The 14548-nt window shown below is 53.4% G+C and overlaps 1 protein-coding gene across 2 annotated transcripts in view; it reads left to right on the forward strand.

Annotated features, from left to right (window-relative positions):
- Positions 1 to 375: 375 nt before the first annotated feature.
- Positions 376 to 14548, forward strand: part of Zbtb46 (zinc finger and BTB domain containing 46) — a 66907-nt gene continuing 52734 nt past the window's right edge. The window contains exon 1 of one of the 2 annotated variants that reach the window (XM_087197637.1): positions 376 to 567. The gene's annotated coding sequence lies outside the window, so the exon portion shown is untranslated. The remainder of the gene's footprint in view (positions 568 to 14548) is intronic. The other variant, XM_087197636.1, reaches the window with a different exon arrangement.

The raw sequence follows: 14548 nt of genomic DNA on the forward strand, positions 1-14548 counted from the left end.
CCGGGCCGCGCCTCGTCGCCGCTCTCACCCGGGGGTCGCCGACCGCCCGCCACCCCTGGGAAAGGGTGCCCGCGAGGGAACCGCGCCGCGTCGCCCCCGCAGGCGCCAGCCCAGGGGAGGGGGCTTCCCACAATGCCCAGCGAGCCGCAGACCGCACTTCCGCTGTCCGGCCGCCGCGGGGGGGCCGCGAAGCACCGGCCGCCGTGAGCCCCCGGAGCCCGCAGCGCCGAGCCGGCCGGGCGATGGGCGGGGCCGGCGGCCGATGGTGGGGGCGGGCCCGGGGCCGGGGTGCGGCACGGGCCAATCAGCGGCGGCCGGGCGCGCGCCGGGGGCGGGGTCAGGGTCCGCGGGCGGGGCGCGCGCAGGCGGCGGGGGCCGCGGGGCTGGAGCGGCGCGGGGGCGCGCGCCGGCCTGACGGACAGACGGACGGACGGACGGGCGGGAGGACCGAACAGCCCCGGCGAGCGCGCAGCTCGGACCCGCCCGGACGCAGCACTCGCCCGCCGCGGCGGCGATCACCGGTGCCGGTTGGGCGTCCGCCCGCGCCCGCGCCCCATGGGGTCACAGGTAAGCGGCGCTGGCTCATTGTCCGCGCGGCCGGGCTGGCGCACCGCGGCGGGAGGCACCGGGCCGGCCTGGCCGGGCGGATACCGCCGAGCCGCTCCGAGCTGGGCGCGCACCCGCCCGCCACGCCCCGCCCCGCGGGGGCGCCCTCCGGGGGCGATCGGTGAGGGCAGCGGCGGGGGGGCAGCGTGGAGACCCCGGCCCGCGGTCCCCGGCCGGGTGGCGTGGGCGCGGCGGCAGAGGCGGCGCGGTCCCCGCGGGGCTGAGCGGGCGGGCGGTGGCGGGGCCGCCCGGCCCCTGGGCCCCCGGCACCTCCTGCCGCGGCCGGCCCCGCTGTCCCTCCCCCGTCACCTCCGAAAGGGGAATTTTCCAGCTGGTAATTTCTGCTGCGTCAACGCCCGGCCCCCGGAGGCAGCCCGGGGGCGTCCCGCGCCCCCCGCCCGCGCGCCCCTGAGTCCCCCCCGCCCGCGCGCCAGCCGCACCCGGACCCGCCCGCGCCGAGTTTGCCAAGAGTCGGAACTGCGGGAGGTGGGCGCGCGGGCGGTCGCCGCACCCTGCCGGCCTCGGGGATCATTGTCCTCCCAGCAGCCGGACGCCCGCCTCATCTCCGTTTTAATTACCGGCGGAGCCGGGGCGCAGGGCCCTCGGCGCCGGCCGGCGAGGGGCAGAGGATGCGGCGCGCGGAGCGCTCGGGGCGCGCGGAGCGAGCGGGGTCGGCCCGGAGCCGCGTCTTTGTTTCCCTGTAAATAGACATGTCAGTTTCACAGGGTACCGCGAGCCAGCGCCTGACAGCTCAATCCCGGGGCAAATAGGGAATTTTCTGCTCCAGGGGGAGGGCTCCAGCTAGTTGGGGTTTCCTGTCCCGCCAACAATTATTTCCCTATTTGTAGGGTTAGAGAACCGCACACAGTAGGGCAGGACGGAGGAGCCTGCTTGGAAGCTAAACGGGGCGAAACCCGATAATTTCTTACACTGACGAAATACAAACAAAAGAAAAGTTTGACTGAGATTCTCGGCGATTTTCCTCCAGGGTAGTCTCAGCGGTGCCTTTGGCGAGGGGTGTGTGGAGATTGTTATCAGCATTGTTTAAAGAAACGCTCATTAGCAAATGTGTGCAGCCGGCGGCAGACACCTGTGCCCCGCGAGTACCTGCGAGGGAGCGGTCGTGGACCCTCGTTCTGGATGGATCACAGACACCAACTTCCGTTTGGTAGCAAACTGTGGATTCGACTCTAACGCTGACCCTCACGTTCCCTGTGCAAGGCAGTATTTCCACTCAGCAAGAGTGGAAAACAAGTTTGTTCTTCAAAAGGAAAATTGTGGAAGGGCTTATAGCAGAATTTGCCGGAAAATGAAGAAAACAATATGTCATCATAGTAGGGCTCATCCATTAGGTCTGCGTTGCGGTAGTACTGGCTGTTTTGAACTGCAGACTTTTGGGCACATCAGTCTTAATGCCAGGGAGAGTGAGCAAATGGTGGGCGTGTTTGGGCAGGAGTTATTGCAGGGATAGGTAAGAATTTAACATTGTGTCCCCTGAAAAGCTTGTAATTGTTTTCATATGCTTCACTGAAGGGGAGAGGGACCCAGAGTTGCTGTGAGAAGGCTCTCGCTCTGCGGTGTCTAGAAATCCAGAATTCAGTCTTTGCCTCAGGCCTGCCTGAGACAACATTTAACCAAGCCTCTCATTGACATTATGTGGATGTAAGACTCCCGCCTTGGTTAATTTCTGTTCTGCTTTATCTGCTTTCGTGTGAACTGAGTTATCCCTGTGCTCGGACTCGCTTCGCCTCTGCGCCTGAGTCCCGATGCGAGGCGCTGGGGCCAGGCTGACCACTGCCCCCGTGACTTCCTGTGCCCCGGTGAGTCCAGAGGCAGCTCCGGAGATGGAGAGAAAATGTCCCCGAAGTCTGGACACTCATTGTCAGATGTGTTGTTTACAAACACTGTAACCGGAGTTGTTGTTTTTTTTTTTTTGGTACCCGGAATCGAACTCTGGTCCTTGCGCTTGCGCAGCAGGCGGTGAAACCACTGAGCTAAATCCCCGGACCCCGGTGTTGGTGTTAAGTTTTTTTTTTTTTTTGTACCAGGGATCGAACTCTGGTCCTTGTGCTTGCGCAGCAGGTGGTGAAACCACTGAGCTAAATCTGAGGCCCCAGAGTTAAGTTTTAACAGTGAACTTTCCAGCGTTGCTCTTATGTGGGATTTTCCAGACTAAGGGAAATTGGGCCACTTTGTCCCTGTGGGCTGTGGGCGTTTCTGGGGCGCTGCGCAGCTGTGGTGCTCTGTCCTCCATCAGGCCTTGGTCCAGCCTCCAGGAACTGAGGAGACCCACTTAGTGCACAGGGTTTGCAGAGTCCCACGGCCTGTGAACTTGAGCTCCCACCTCACGTTGCTGCCACTTTCTTGTAACCAGCATTCTGGCACCTGCAGAAGGCAGTTCCATTTTGGGGGGCTGCATGTTCTTGCCCAACTCTTGTTCTTGTAAAAATGTAGGTTTTTTTCTTCAGCTTTGTTTGGATCTTTTGAGAAAGGTCTCGCTATGTAGTTCAGGCTGGCCTTGAACTCACTGTGTAGTCCAGGCTGGCCTCCAACTCATGATCCTCCTGCCTCAGCCTCCCAAACGCTGGGATCACAGGTGTGTACTAGCACACCTGGCTCTTCAGCTTTTACTTAATGTATTTTCCCTTAAAGTATTGATTAAGAATTGCCTTGTGAATCTGTCTCCTCCCTTGGGAGAAAAAGAAAAGATTTAGGTTGCTGGAGTTTGATGAATGGCCTGACCTCTAAGAGTAATGCATGATCTCTATTGAAGCCTCAGACTGAGTGCTGTCTTGTCCCGGGGAACTCTCTCCTGTCCTCGGGTTGCCTTTCTGGCTGTGAACTTGTGCAGAGTACTGTGCCCTAAGCCATGACATCAATGAGATTTTTCCTCTTTTTCTGCTTGAGCACCTTGTGAGCCTCATCCCTGGACACTCGAACGTGGTGTTCTAGTTTTCCAGTGATGACTGAATGTGCCCGACAGTGTTGTTCGCACAGTAGATGAAAAAGAGAAAGAACCTTTTCTAACAGTCTCACCAGTTGTTCTACTAAGGACTAAAGACAAGCAAGATTAGTCAGATCTGATCAAAGTGACTTATGCAAGTTCTTCTGTTCAATAGTCGAGTTTCAGTGGTGTCATTTAACTCTAATTTACATTTTAAAATTAATGAGCTTTTTGTTATTATTTTTTGTTTTGTGGTCTGGGATCAAGCCCAGAGCCTCGTGCATGCTAGGGAAGAACACTACCACTGAGCTATACCCTCATCCGTGAAAATTACAAAGTATTTTAAAATGTCGTTCTTTGGATTAACAAATTACGAACCTAGCTGGGTATGTGAGGCCTGCCTGTAATTCCAGCACTCGGGCGGCTGAGGCAGGATAACTGCAGTGATTGAGGACCTGTTGTGGAGCAGCCTTTGGAGCAGGCTGGGGACGGGGCCAGTGGCTTGTTGGGCTGGGTCGGGTGGCACACAGTGGGATGGCTCTGTGGTGGTGGAAGAGGTGAGGAACATTGCAGAGAGCTTGGAGGAGGACTGTGGAGACTGTTGGCTGGAGAGGGGGCTTCTGGGTCTCGACAGATGACAGGGGGAAAGACCCCAGCACTGGATTTGTCCTGGCCTCTGCCTGGTGGAGAGTGGGGTGCTGGTGAGGCCCAGCAGCTGTGGGGCCGATCAGCTGTGGTGGTGGTGTGAAGCCTGGCCAAGCTCCACACCACGCCTTCCAAAGCTGCTGCTCGAGTTCCCACTGGAGGAAGACCATGGGTCCTTTGGGAACATTTCCTGCCCGTCCCTGTTCCCTGCTCCGGTGTGCTGCCCTGTCCTCTGCTTCCTTCCTGCCACTGGCTCTCTGACTTGCCAGTGTGTCTGTCATTCCAGTTGCCCACAGAACGGAAAGGACCCACGAAGTGCACGGATGATGGATTTTTAAAGAATGTCTTAATTTATGCAAAAGTTGGACAGAATTGCTACTTGTGTGGCATAGATACTTTTTTTTTTGTAAGACATTTTTGTTTCCCTCATTGCTGCATCTGTCCCCTCCCAAGCACTCTGAAGAAAAGGAGGCCTCTTGTGTTTAACAGAAAACCCTCCCTCCACTGACCCCAAGAGCAGTGCACAGGAGGCCCAGCAGGCTCTCCTTGGTAGGGGTTTGTGGCAGGGCGCCTCTGCATCTTGTGCTGCCTGCGAAGGGCTTGAGACTTCTATGCATGGTGCTGGGGTTAAGCCCAGATCCTCACACATAGTAGGCAAGTGCTCTACCCAGAGCTTCGTCCCCAGGAAGACACCTGCATTTCAAGAGCTGCCTCTAGAAAGGTGGCCGTTCCTGGGCGGCGTGGCCCATGTGACTTGGGCAGATAACCTCCACAGTGTGGGTCACCAGGATAGTGGGGGGTTTGGCTGCAGTCTTCTAGCTCTTTCACTGTCCCCCACCCTGGGAATAAAACTGGAAGGTGGTTCACCACTGAGCTAGATCCCAGCCCTTTTTATTTTTTATTTATTTTATTTTATTATTATTTTTTTTGATACCAGGGATTGAACTTGGGTCCTTGGGCTTGCACAGAGGTTATTTTTTTTTTTTTGAGACAGGTTTTCATTAAGTTACCCAGGCTGGCCTCAAAGTTGAATTCTCCTGCTTTAGCCTTTCTAGAAGCTAGGATTATAGGCTCGAACCACTATGCATGGCTTGTGTTCTGTTTGTTTGGTTTTTTTTTTTGATACCGGTAATCGAACTCGGGACCTTGCACTTGTGAGGCAGGTGGTGGAACCACGGAGCTAAATCCCTGGACTGTGTTTTGTTTTTTTTAAGACAGGCTCTCACTGAGTCACTACTTTATAGGCTGGGTTTCAGCTCCTGATCCTCCAGCCTCAGCCTTCCTGAGTGCTGGGATTACAGGAGTGTGCCACCATGCTCAGTTCAGGTTCTCAGATTTTTAATTAGCATCATAAAGGTGCTGTTTCCTGTGATTTGAAATAATTACTGACCATGTGTCTTTATAATTTTTGATTTCTGAAGAGGAACTAAGGAGATAGATATTTATTTTCAATTTTTTATTAGTCCATGTTTGCAGTACATGATGATTAAGTCCTCATGGGGGCTTGGTACGTGTACACAACATACCTTAATATTTCATCCCCTCCTGCTCCTCTCCCTCCCCACTTCCTCCATCTCTTCGTCCTCCTTCCACTTGTGAAATATCTCTCTCCCTATTTCCTGCTATCTTTTATTTTGCTCTTTGTATTTTTGGTTTCTCATATAGGAGATATCACGTAATATTTAAGCTTGTGTGTCTGTTTTATTTCACTTAACCTTATGGTTTTAAGGTGCACCCATTTCCTACAGATGTCTCAAGTATATCCTTCTTCGTGACAGAGTAGTACTTCATTGTGTGCACATGTCACACTTTTCTTATCCCTTCATCTGTTGATGGACATATAGTACTGGCCACTTCCAAGATTTAGCTATTATGAACTGCACTGCTATAGACACAGGTAAGTATGTGTCACTGTCATATGATGTCCTTAACTCTTTAGGGAAGATACCTAGAAGGGGAATAGCTAGGTTAAATGAAATTTCTATTTTTAGTGTTTTGAGGAATTAAAATTGGACAGGCACTTATTAAACAATGCTAATGCTCTTGTCCAGAAACAAATGAAACATTTTAGGTTCATGTTACTCTTTGCACTTTAGTGTTTCTGTTTAGCTTTATGTTATTAAAAGTGTTTCTGGGGCCAGGGATTTAGCTCAGTGGTTCCACCGTGTGCCTCGCAAGCGCAAGGACCCGAGTTTGATCCCCGGTACCAAAAAAAAAAAAAAAAAAAGTGTTTCAGGGTATTAGATATTATCATTCTTACTTTGTTGGTTATTCTTAATCATCTAGGTAACAAATAGGAAATTTGCATGTTTTTCCAAGTGATTTTTATTTCTTGTTGTTTATGTTGATGTAAAAAAATATAGTAATTCTTTGCATTGTATAAAGACTTTTGCTCTTTAAGTTCAGGGTGTTTTGAAGAACTTCTGATAAATTATTAGCAGACACAGCTGTCTATGAGTGGTGAAACGCGTAAAACTTGTATCCCATGACTGGCCCACCGGGTAGCTGAAGGAAGAAGTTTTTAATGTTGAGTTCATTTTGACTTTTCCTGTTTGTTTTTATTTTTTATGTTGTTGGTGGTAGAAGGTGACGCTGCTTTTGCTGTTCTTCTCGGTCAGTCATTTTCACAGTTGCTCTGACTCTGGATGATGCGAACATTGCGAGAGACAGGAAAGTAGTCTTGTCAGTACCTTTACTTTTCCTCTTCTGGTCTGGCCTCTTGAGCACCATTGCTATTTTTCATTTATTTGGTGTGGTAGAAATTGCCAGCCAGGTTTAGTGGTGCACGCCTGTAATCCCAGCTCTCGGGAGACTGAGGCAGGAGGGTCTCCGTGAGTTCAAGCAACTGCATAACGAAACCCTGTCTCGCAGCAAAACAAAAAGGAAAGAAAAAGAAAAAACCAAGTGCCGGAGACCCTGGAGGCTCCAGCGGTATGGCTGTGAGCACCTGTGCCCAGTGAGAGAGGCGGCCCTGCCATGGAGCGGTGCCCAGAGTTTCCAGAGGGATGCTCCGCCTGCCTGTGCCGGAGTGGTAGGGCCGAGATGCATGGCTGCCCTGCGGGTAAGCACAGCCAGCCAGATGCCACAGGTGCCCAGCGTCCTGTCTCCTCTGAGGTCAGCGAACCACCGGTCCCTGGGGAAGCACAGCAGGGTACAGTGTCCTGTCAGCTCACCTGGGCACGTCGCGCTTCCCTAAAGGGTTCACGGCGGTCTCACAGGTATGGCCAGTGCCAGCCATGGTGCCTCCCCTGAGCACCACCGCCCTCACCTGCCTGCTGCTGTGTCCTGCATGGCGCTCTTTGCAGCAGAGGGGCAGGTAACCAACACGTGAACCAACACACAGAGGGGACACAGAGCCTCGCCCTGGAGGACAAGCACACTGCAGAGCCAGGGACTCCCTGGGTGATGAGGCCTGCTCTGGACAGAGATGCAGCAGGCATGAGGCAGGAGGGGCGGGGGGCAGGCACTCTGGGTAGGGTGAGCGGAGCTGGGGGGATGGCATTTGGGTGGGCACAGCTGACTTCTCAAGGCTGTCTGTGCTTCCCAATCTCAAGCAGAATGTGGGACCCCTCTTCAAGGTACCTGTTCACATCTATCCCCCAGGTCAGACCTGGGATCTTGACTGTTTCTCTTTTCTGGGCAGCAGGTGAGACCTGTGGCCCCTTTTAGAATAGCTTTTTTTGGGGGGGGGGCTTATGCTTCATGTGCTTTAATGCTGGGCTATGTTGCAGCCTCCCCCTTTTGAGACAGTCTTGCTACATTGCCCAGGCTGGGCACAAAGATGCGATTCTCATGGCCCAGCCTCCCAAGTAGCTAGGATTACAGGCTTGTGCTGCCACACCTGGTGATAGCATTATTTTTAAAAATTTATTTTGGAAGTTTTGAAATATACACAAAGTTAGAGAAAATGACCCCTTTACCAGCTGCAGTAATTCCCACACTCTGCTCTTTATCTCCTTCATTTTTTTGTTGGATATTTAATTCTTTTTGGTACCAGGAATTGAACTCAGGGCCTTGCACTTGCCAGGCAGATGCTGTACCACTGAGCTACATCCCTGGCCCTGTTGGATATTTTAAAACAAATTTCAGATATTTACTTCTACCTTCAAGTACTTAGCCATGTACAGTAATACGTAGTTATACGCGTAGCACATGCTTCCCATATGTGTGATACCTGGCATGGGTCCCAAGCACCCGGACTGTCATGCATGTTTCTATTCTTGCATTATTATCATCGCTGTTGTTCTTTTTTGGCGCTGAGAACCGAACCCAGGGTCTTTGCGCTGAACTACACTCTCAGCCCTTTAAAATTTTATTTATTTATTTGTGTGTATATTTTTGAGTACTGGGGATTGAATCCAGGGCTGTGGCACTGAGCTACATCACAGTCTTTTTCTTTTTTAATTTTTAATTTTGAGACAGGGTCTCACTCAGCTGCCCAGGCTGGGCTCGAACTATGATCCTCCTGCCTCAGCCTCCCAGAGCGCTGGGATTATAGGTGTGTGCCATCACAACCAGCTTTCTTTTTTTCCCCCAGATAAATCATCTTTATCTATAGCAAACACTCTGGAAAAAAAGAAAAGAAAAGAAAGTACTGGTCCCTTCAGAAAGGTAGAGTTGGTGAGCCAGGCATGCACTTCGGGGTGTGGAGCTGGACCTGCAGTGCTGGCCTCCTGCAGCAGGCGCTGGCATTTGGCAGAGCCAGGAGGAGAATGGCTTTGCTTACACTCATGGCTCTCCCACTGTCCTCTGATCCTCAGGTGTGCCCAGAAGGTAAAGGCATAGTCGCCTAGATCCTGGCCTGGGGCCACCCAGGTCCTTGTCCCTGACCAGCCGGTGGGTTCAGGTCTGCAGATGAGGAGGACAGGTGCCCTCCCTGGGCATCACTGGGGTGCAGCCTGCACAGCGGCCCCTTTCTGCATAGCCTAAGTTTCCTGGCTGGCTTATGTGTCTGCTGTGGCCTTGGGCACAGGGGCTCCGGAAATACTTCACTAGACATGAAGTGACCATTGTATCCTGCCAGAGCTGCCCACGGCCCTCTGAGGAATTTCCTCTCCCTCTCTGAAGTCAGAGCCCTGAGCTTGGCAGGTTCCCTGGGAGGGGCCAGGGGAGGAAGCTTTGTCTTTCTTCTGCGGCCCTTCCAAGGTTCCGGGGTCTCCGCAGGCCCCCACCTGCCTGCAGGGGTGTGGGCTGTGGCCTTTGCAGCTGGGAAGTTTGTGAAACATCCCTCTGAGCAGGTGGACACCACCAGGTGCTTCTGGGCCTGCTGCTGGCAGGAGAGGAGGGAGCCGGGCGTCACATCCCCACCTGGGTGGGTATACCTGAGGAGTGAGTATCCTGGGTATTGTTGCTAGGCCTGTCCCACTGTTTTTGTTTCTTTTCTCTTTTCTACTCATTCATTTCTTATAAACTGCTGAGCATTCATCCATGTAGAAATTTTTTTGATACTGGGAGTTGAACCCAGGGCCTTTGCACTGAGCTATATCCCCAGTTCTTTTAAAAAGATTTTTAAATTTTAAAACAGATTCCTCTGAGTTGCCCTGACTGGGCTCATACTTGATGATCCTCCTGCCTCAGCCTCATAGAGTGCTTAGATTACAAGCATACACCTTCATACTATGTGTATGACATTTTCAGTGTTTCTCTGGTTAGGTTTTTTTTTTTTTTTTGCCATTTAAAAATTGCTGGACACTAGGGGTTTTCTTACTTTTTGCTGTTATACCAAGTGCTGCCTGGAACAAATTAGCTCTGGGCTCTTTCCTTGGGGATGGAGCCCCAAAGTAGACCTCGTGGGTCAGAGCTGGGAACACATCTGTGAGTCTTGCTCTCATCACAGGTGCTGTTCCAGGACACAAGGGTGAGCTGTGACCTTGCTAGCCATAAGCTTTGGTTATTTATGGCTTTTTGATTGGTTGATTGATTGATTGATTGAGACTTATACCCAGGGCCTTGAGCATGCTAGGTGAGCACTCTACCACTGAGATCTGTATGCAGCCCTTTAAACAAATTTATTTTAATTTTTTTTGTTTGTTTGTTTGGTACCGGGGATCGAACTCGGGTCCTTGTGCAGGCGACGGAACCACTGGGCTAAATCCTTGGCCCTAAACAAATTTATTTTGAGACAAGGTCTTATAAGGACCCAGGCTGACCTTGAACTTGTGATGCTTCTGCCTCAGCCTTCTGAGTAGCTGGGATTACAGGTGTGGCCTACTGTGCCTGGTTTACATGATTTTTTGTCAGCTTCGTACATTCAGACTTTTTTTTCCGGTACCCAGGATGGAGCTCAGGACCTTGAGCTTGCCAGGCAGGCACGGCGCCACTGAGATACATCCCCAGCCCCTATTCATACTTTTTTTGAAATCTCTTCTCAGAATCTGGCACGTTGCCCTTTCTTTCTTCAGGCCCCATTCAGAGACCTTTAAAGTTTTAATATGAAGTTAAGCTAAGCTGTCCAAACAGGAATACTGCAGATTTCGTGGCTTGCTGATCACTCCCTGGCTAAGGCTACTAAAAGGCCCTCAGCCGCAGGCATCCCTGGGTGTCCTCGGTGTCCCAGTGTCACCAGGTGTCCTTCCTATCCTGTCTGGGCCGTTGGTTGGAGTTGCTGTGGAAGGCAGGAAGCTGGGGCTCCTGCTGCTCGTGCTGGGAGGCTCAGACCTGAGGATTCAGCGCCCTTTGCTTGTGTAAGGGGGTGCAGGGAGGTTTGTGCACTGAACCTCACCGCCCTGGTTCCTGAAGGGAGGCTGCTGAGTCCCTTGGGGCTGCCCTGGCAATGCCGAGACAGTTACACTCTGGACCTGGATGGCACTCTGAACCCTGGCACCCCCTGGAGTGTCCCACACCTCCCCTGTCTCGTGAGTCCTGTAGGCTGATCCAGGGCTTCCCTCCTCAATCTCAAAGCTTTATTTCTTTTCTTTCTTTCTTTCTTTTTTTTTTTTTTTCCGGTACTGGGGATCGAACTCGGTCCTTGCGCTTGCACAGAAGGCGGCAAAACCACTGAGCTAAATCCCCGGCCCCAGAGCTTTATTTCTCAAAGTGGGTGCAGAGCTGTCCTGCCAGCCCTTGGCAGGGAGGCCTCCCTGGGAGAGGGGCCTGCTTGCTGTGTGGGTGGCCCTGGAGCAGGAGCTGCTCTGGGTGTCTGAGTTGCCCTGGCTGACCGCGGGTGCACTGACCTGGTCAGGGGCTCCCTGGTACTGCTCCCAGCTCAAGCAGGGCCGAGGAAAGGTGGCTGGGCTGCTGCTATGGGGTGCAGGGGGCCCCCTGAGGCCTCCACGACCCCCATCAGCCTTCATCCTTTGGGACCTGTGTGGCTTGGGAAATCAGAAAGCTCCTAAACTGGAGGCAGCTGAGGGTGTGAAGAGGGTTTGTCCCTATCTGTCCTTGGCCAGGCTGTGCATGTGGCTCCTGCCCAGCAGCTGTTACAGCAGCGCCTGTCCCTGTGAGATGAGAGAAGCCTGCGCCCTGTGCTGCAGGACCGGTCGTGGGGACTCCTGCACATGGGTGTCAGCGCTGTGAGGCCCGGGAAGACCTGTCCCGAGCGGGCCAGGCACCCACTCCTGGACCAGAGCAGCTCCGGCTGTGGTGGCTTCTCGAATCTCCACGCTGTGAGTGTGGATTCGCGACCCCAGCACACCACTGCAACCAGGCAAAGGCAGCAGCATGTTAAAAATGTGTGTCCAGGTGAGAAGCATGCAGAAGTTCTCTGAGTTCTCCTTACAGCTATCTACAACTTGGAAAGCATTTCAAAATAAAAAGTTAGAAAAGAAAAAGACAGATTCCATGTGTTTGAGAGCACAATGTGACTTCTCAGTGAGGCTCCGTGTGTGTCTTGCTGGAGGGGCGCTCAGGTGTTCAAAGTTAGCATCTCAGGTCACAGTGTTTGTTTGTTTTTGAGATAGGGTCCCGGTATGTGGTTCAGGCTGGCCTTGAATTCACAGTGTAGTCCAGGCTGGCCTCAAACTCGTGGCGATCCTCCTGCCTCAGCCTCCCAAGTGCTGGGGTTACAGGTGTGCGCCTCCACACCTGGCTCTGAGTAGTTTTGTTAGCCCCAGTTGCACGCTGAGCCTGAGCAGTGCGAGATGTGGTCTGGGGGCAGAGAGGTTCCTGCTCAGAGAAAGGCAGAGTGCAGAGCCCGTGTGTGCTGTCAGTGTCAGACAGAGGGGCGGGGCACCCTGGAGGAGGGAGGGGCAGTGGCTGGCGGCTGAGAGGCTTCCCACGCCGCCTGCTGTTCTGAGGTGTTGCCATGCTTCAGCCACAGCTATGCAACCGGATGGGCTTGAGCTACCCTTTAAACCCAAGAGTGGTCTAAAGATGAAAGAAGAGTTAGAGCCAGATTTCAGGCTGAGCAGGGGACCCTGGGAGCCCACAGTGTGAGGAACTGGCCTCTTTCCTTCACTTTCCCCACCTGGCAAAGCAAAGAAATCCTCCAGGCCAACTTCCCAGCAGTCAAAGGACCGAAGCTGGAAGTTCTGGAGCTTGGGTCCCAGTGGACAGGCCAGGCACGGGGCTTGATTCTAGCCCGCTGACTGTCCTGGGGGGTTCTGGGTCTGGGTCTCGCCTCTTGCACCTGAGCCTGTTCCAGGGCCATTGGCCACCCTCCCATGTGTCAGAGCCCAAGTCAGGACAGCAGGAGCCTCGCCAGTGGCTGCCAGGTGGTGAGTGCTCCCTCCCGTGGTGTCTCCTTCCAGGTGCCCATCCTTGCTCTGGGGCCCAGCAGCACCTTCTGTGGCACAGCCCTGGTCACCGGGTCTGTGACGCCAGCCTGCTCCATGCATGTGCTGCTTTGCTGTGGCTCCTCCTTGGGATGTTTTTGCCAGCCCGGTTGTCACCATGTCCTGCCACCTCTCTTGCCGGACTTGCGGAGAGCTGTGGTCCTGGCCACCACCTGTTTCTAAACCACAGCAGGCCATGGGCCTGAAGCAGCCTCTTGAGTTCGGAGTGGCTGGGGCCTTCGGTTGTCTTTTCCAGGAGTGGAGAGAGCTGTTCTGGCAGCACGCAGGGAGGGCCAGTTCTGCCACTGTCCTTGGAAGTCCAGTCCATACCAGGCCAGTGGAGGCCCGTGGCAAGGCGGGGAGCTGCTTCTGTTTCATTCTCTTCGTCTGTGGGGAGTTTCAGGTTGCTGAACACCTCGAATGCTGGGCTGGTTCTTGGGGGTTTTTTGGGCCCGCCCTGCACCCCAGCACAGGCACCGACCCCTGCCTCACCCATGTGCTGTCCAGCCCCTCCCTGCTGCCTCTGCTGGAGCCTGTAGCAGGTAGGATGGCACCTTCAGACTCGATGCCGTACCCAGCACTGCTCTGGCCTCTGCCGCCCATGTGCAGGCTGTGGGCACCTGGTTGGAACTAGTGGGGTGCACGTGAGCCCCCAGAAGGTGTTCTGAGCTGAAGGGTCTTCTGTCTTTGGGGAACCTAAGCACAGGACTGAGACAGGGCCGGGAGAGTTAAGGTTGGGCCTGAGGATTTGGAAAGGGGAAGGAGCCGGTGCGGTTTGGGTGGGGTGCGCCAGAGGATGTGACAGGGGACAGGTTTGGGAGGAGGTGTGAGAAGCCTGGGGTGGAGGTGAAGGAACTCAGAGGCGGGTGGCCAAGGGGAAGCGGCAGCTGGAGACCCAGGGCTGGGCTGTGCGGGTTAGGTCTTGCTGGCTGCAGTGTGGAAGCCAAGAGCGCTGCAGCAGGCACCGCCCTGACTTGTGCTCACTGGATAGAGGGTGGGTGATGCCTCCCTGGCTCGTCCTGCACGGATGCGGTAGAGGCTCATCTTTCTGGAGTGGGTGTTCTTTCCAGGCGGGAGCATCTTTAATTTTTGTTTGTTTGGTTGGTTTTTTGAGACAGGGTCTTGCTGTATACTCCAGACTGGCCTGGAGCTCATGGACCTCCTCCTGCTTCAACCTCCTGAGGGTACATCTCCGCACCCAGCTTAGTTTAATCGAAAAAAATTTTTAGACATTTATAGCTAAATGGATGCACCTTGAGGCCATACTCTTAAGTGAAATAAATAGGAGACATGTATAAATACTGAGTTGTTTCTCTGGTGAGAGAAACTGAAAGTGTAAATGAGGACTAAAATGTATAATAGATAATTGTGAAATAGGAAGAAAAGGTTCAATGGGGAAGGGGAAGTGGGGAAGGGGGGTGGGGGAAAGGAAAGAAGGGAAAGGAAAAGATGAGAAAAGAAGGAAAAATGGAAACAAAGCTTTTGAATAGGAAGGGGTGGAGGAGTGGAAGGGAGGGAAGGGAAATGGGAAAAAAACCAAGAACTGAGATGCGTCATGCACAGGTACAAATTCCCAATGATGAATGTGATCACAATGTGTACCTAAAATGCACCAATAAACTTAATGAATAAAAATTCTTGG

The sequence above is a fragment of the Heterocephalus glaber genome, unplaced genomic scaffold (genome assembly GCF_053883595.1).
Source record: "Heterocephalus glaber isolate CG9 unplaced genomic scaffold, H.glaber_assembly_v1.0 deba00001673, whole genome shotgun sequence".
Classification (NCBI taxonomy): domain Eukaryota; kingdom Metazoa; phylum Chordata; class Mammalia; order Rodentia; family Bathyergidae; genus Heterocephalus; species Heterocephalus glaber.